The 5,204-nt window shown below is 41.9% G+C and overlaps 1 long non-coding RNA gene across 1 annotated transcript; it reads right to left on the reverse strand.

The window, feature by feature from the left end:
* On the reverse strand, positions 1-4,608 carry LOC124048000. Its single transcript, XR_006841157.1, has 3 exons — positions 4,553-4,608; positions 4,408-4,466; positions 1-67 (listed from the first exon to the last, which is right to left on the reverse strand). It is a non-coding gene; the product is annotated as an uncharacterized LOC124048000 (long non-coding RNA).
* Positions 4,609-5,204: the final 596 nt, after the last annotated feature.

Here is a 5,204-nt window from a genome sequence, read left to right on the forward strand (position 1 = left end):
ATCAGTGACAAGCTCCTCCAGAGTGGCCAGCAGCCGCTCAGGTGTAGCTGTTGTAGATTACCAGACACTGGGAAACAACAGAACAGGTAGAATATTAACATATTAACAAGCCCTCCAATAAAAGACTGAGCAGATGCTCTCGGATTTATGGACTATAGTACATTGAAGAAGTTTAATTGTATGGTTGCTTTCCATGTCATTGGAAAGTCGCACATGTCAGTCGGGCATTCAATTGCTCTATGATGTGGTTAGCTGATATGTTAAACACCTATCCAGGCGTTGTGAGATCTGGCAGGAACACCACCATGGGTCGATTAGACGTTGGATGCATCAACCAAAGATTGCATGCCTCATCAACGACTGACAGATTTCTATGACATATGTGGTTAGCTGATATGTAAAATACCTATCCAGGCATTGTAAGATCTGCTAACATCTAAGCAGTGGAACACTACTATGATCATATGATGTGGTTAGTTGATATGTTAAACACCTATCCAGGCGTTATGTGAACGTATGACAGGAAATTACTAGCATGAAATGGTGGAGGGCTACACCACTGTGTTGCTGTGACTTGGAGAAGGTGAACAAAGGATAATGTAATAACAATGGTTGATGTAATAAATAGCTGGATAGCATAATACAACTGTTGAATGCATAATGTAATATATATTTTTTAACTTGAACCTGTCTGTCTCAAAAACAGTTCTCACTTTAAAATGCAGCACCCTGAGAAATAACAACAAATGTCTTCTGACCTCAACGGAACTTCCTGGTATGGAAGTCCTGAGAGGCCCTATGAATAAAAAACAACAACAATTATCTCGTTATGTCGAGATCACGACTTATTTATCTCATGATCACTACATAACTACATGTTTTGTCAAGATCACAAGATCAACAAAAGTACCACGCATCATCCATTTATTTATTCAGATGCATGATAAACACTTCATCATTGTTGTCCACCATAGTGACCTCAAAGCTCATCACTAAGATAAGGACCCTGGGACTAAACATCTCCCTCTGCAACTTGATCCTGGACTTTCTGATGGCCGCCCTCAGGTGGTAAGGGTAGGTAACAACACATCTGCCACGCTGATCCTTAACATGGGGCTCTCAAGGGGTGCGTGCTCAGTCTCTTCCTGTACTCCCTGGTCACTCATGACTGCACAGCCAGCCATGACTCCAACACCGTCATAAGTTTGCTGATGACACAACAGTGGTAGGCCTGATTACCAGCAACAACGAGACAACATATAGCAGGGGGTCAGTGACCTGGCCGTGAGGTGCCAGGACAACAACCTCTCCCTCAACGTGAGCAAGACTAAGGAGATGATTGTGGACTACAGGAAAAGGTGGACCGAGAATACCCCCATTCTCATACACAGGGCTGCCGTGGAGCAGTTTGAGAGCTTCAATTTCCTTGCCGTCCACATCACCAACAAACTAACATGGTCCATGCACACCAAGACAGTCGCCAAAACCTATTCCCCCTCAGGAGATTTGGCATGGGTCCTCAGACCCTCAAACGGTTCTACAGCTGTACTATCAAGAGCATCCTGACTGGTTGCAGAATCCTGACTGGTTGCATCACTGTCTGGTATGGCAACTGCTTGGCCTCCGACCACAAGCCACTACAGAAGGTAGTGCGTTCAGCCCAGTACATCACTGGGGTCAAGCTTCCTGCCATCCAGGACCTCTATACAAGGTGGTGTCAGAGAAAGGCCATAAACATTGTCAAAGACTCCAGCCACCCTCGTCATAGACTGTTCTCTCTGCTACCGCACGGCAAGCGGTACCGGAGCGCCAAGTCTAGGTCCAAGAGGCTTCTAATCAGCTTCTATCTCCAAGCCATAAGACTACTGTACTGTACTAAATTCCCAATCGGGCCCTCAAACCACCACGATCACCTAATAATCCCCAGTTTAAAATTGGCTCATTAATCCCCCTCCTCTCCCCTGTAACTATTCGTTGCTGCAAATGAGAATGTGTTGTCAGCCAACTTACCAGGTAAAATAACGGATAAATAAATAAAATATACTGAACATCTAATCAAATGGCTACCCAGACTACTTGCCTTGACCCCCCCCCCCCCCCCATTTTACGCTGCTTTTACTCTCTGTTATTATCTATGCATAAGTCACTTTAATAACTACACGCATGTATATATTACCTCAACTACCTTGACTAACTGGTGCCCCCAAACATTGACTCTGTACTGTTACCCTGTCACACCCTAACCTGAGAGAGACTTTTTATGTCTCTATTTTGGCTTGGTCAGGGTGTGATTTGGGTGGGCATTCTGTTACATGTTTTTGTATTTCTTTGTTTTGGCCGGGTATGGTTCTCAATCAGGGACAGCTGTCTATCGTTGTCCCTGATTGGGAATCATACTTAGGCAGCCTTCTTTCCCTGTTGTATTTGTGGGTAGTTGACTTTGTTAGAGGCATTATAGCCGAAGTTAAGCTTCACGGTCGTGTTCTTGGCTACATTGTTACCTAAATAAAAATACTATGTACGCTCACCACGCTGCACTTTGCTCCACTTCTTACGACGCCCGTGACATACCCCCTGTATATAGCCTCGCTATTGTTATTTTACTGCTGCTCTTTAATTATTTGTTACTTAATTTCTTATTTTTGGGGGTATTTTTCTGAAATCTGCATGGTTGGTTAAGGGCTTGTAAGTAAGCATTTCACTCTAAGGTTGTATTTGGCGCATGTGACAAATAAAAGTTGATTTGATCAAGGAGCCCTGTGGCTGCTTGATGCAATGCGGGCATTTAAGCCCTGAACGATGCCTGACAGGCAACTCTGTCTACCAGGCTGCGTGTCGACCCCAAGACCACAGCCAATCGCATGCAAGGACTAGTTAACTTGACTAGTCTTGTGAGCTGGCTCGTTAGCTAGGAAGTATTGTTAGCTATTTAGCTAGCTAGCAAGATAGCTTGTTATCTATGCTGGTTGTTAGCTTGCATAACTGATATAGGGCGGCAGGAGCCCTAGCGGTTAGAGCTTTGGGTCAGTAACCCGAAAGGTTGCTGTTTTCAATACCCGAGCTGACAAGGTGAAAAACCTGTCGATGTGCCCTTAATCCTAATTTGCTCCAGTGTATGTGTATTCCTATACAGTGTATCTGACAATAAAACAATGTGTATAAATATAAGGGACACTTCATAATAATATTTACAGTGGGTGAGCTCCATTCCTGACAGGCTGATCTTATTCAATAGCAGCCTCAGAAGCTTATGTCAGGATGCTGCCTTGTATTAGCCGTCAGACTGATGCATATCAACCAGAGTGGATGTGCTCTATTCCTGGCATTATGAGAAGATTCAATAATAGTCTGTATCATATGTAAGGCTCCTTGCAGACAAGGTGCAGCATCCTGATTTATCAGCCCGAGTCTGCTACTGAATCTGATCAGCCTGCCAGGAATAGAGTGTACCCACTCTTGATCACATAATGCAGTGACTGCTAATCTGTCGGCAAGAAGCTTTTACTTATGAAATAGCCTACAGGCAGCATTCTGACTATTCAGCCTCTTAGGCTGCTATTGACTCTTATCAGCCTGCCAGGAATGGAGCTCAACCACTGTAAATATTATCCACAAAACATAAAGTGTCTAAATATTAATATCATCCTTAAAGAATATCAGTTATGCAAGCTATCAACCAGCATAGATAACAACACTACCTACCGAACTAGGTCTCTCGCTCACAAGACTAGCCAAGTTAGCTGCGTTGCTGTTTGCATGCGATTGGCTGTGGTCTTGAGGTTGGCACAAAGCCTGGGAGACGAGGTTGCCTGTCATGCATCGTTCAGGGCTTAAATGCTCTTAGCTCAAGGTAAAGGACCTTTAGCTCACTGACATTCTAATTTATAAACTGATAATGAGCTACAAACACAAATGTGTGATGTTAGCATGAAATGTACATGTACCATCCCTTAGGGTAGCAATCAATAAAAACGTATGCACTGATCCACTGTGCGCTTTGCCAACTCAGACATTTCCCGTGACCTCCACAAAACAACTTTTCTTATGTCATGATCATGAGAAAATGATCTTGCGATCTCGACAAAACAACTTTTGTTATGTGGTGATCATGACATATGTGGTGATCATGAGATAAATAAGTTATCTTAACATAATGAGGGAATATTTTTTCTGGAAATCCTTTCTGGACTTCTGTAATATGGAGCAAACACACTGGTTTGATAAAATAAAATTGAACAAAATAATATTTACATTTTCAAAAATTCAGAAGAACTACCTCCAGATAAGTGGCTGTACTGATCCACTTCACCTCCTCTTTGAAAATGTTAGATAGGCAAATACGATTAATAATTTAGGCCCACTCCATTCAGTCACTCTGCTCTGTCTTGTAGATTCTGAAATACTTACTTTATGTTCTCCTCTTCGTTTTGAAGATGATATTCTGCTCTCTAGTCTCAAAATGGATCCTGTGCAAAGAGATTCTTAATATAATTTAAACTTCCTTCTCATTTCTGACGCACATAACAACAACTCAAGGCAATCTCGAACATACACTAACGACACTGGATACAACTTCTGAATCCACTTTCATCCAACGCCATCTTCTCTACTCTCTACCGCTCTCTACACATGATGCACTACTTGGCCAGGTGAGGTCACCACACTATTAGATAGCATTTTGAAACACCTTTTCCACTCTTAGGGTGGTTGTAAAACTGTTGACAGCCACTAGGTGGAGCAAATACCCTGTCACCTCTATTGTCATTGTACACTGCTCTCTACTGCGCTAGTTGTGTCTGTCTTAATAGTACTAAGAAAATATTAATGAATTAAAGCTAGAATACTTAATTGTAACAATAACAAATGCGTTACCCCGCCTCAGTTTAGGTAAAAAGCTGAGCGATGAGAGAAATGTAACTACTCTCAAATTCATAGACAGATGTATGGATGTAAGGACTGCCCATCCATGATATCAAAATTATACTTTAAATATTCTTTTGAGGCTATACAGTGTTTGTTTACATTTGCATTGTTTAAAGCAAGCTTATATTTTGAGTTCTGATGGGGTATGACAGTTGAACTAAACGCATTTATAAGTTATATTCTTCAAGAAGCAATGAGTATATCATTAGTTGATAAGTCCAAAAATGTATGTAGCAACTAAGAATTCTAGCTTTAAAAGTCCAATGCAGCCGTTTTTATCT

Source organism: Oncorhynchus gorbuscha, linkage group LG11, assembly GCF_021184085.1.
Source record: "Oncorhynchus gorbuscha isolate QuinsamMale2020 ecotype Even-year linkage group LG11, OgorEven_v1.0, whole genome shotgun sequence".
NCBI lineage: Eukaryota > Metazoa > Chordata > Actinopteri > Salmoniformes > Salmonidae > Oncorhynchus > Oncorhynchus gorbuscha.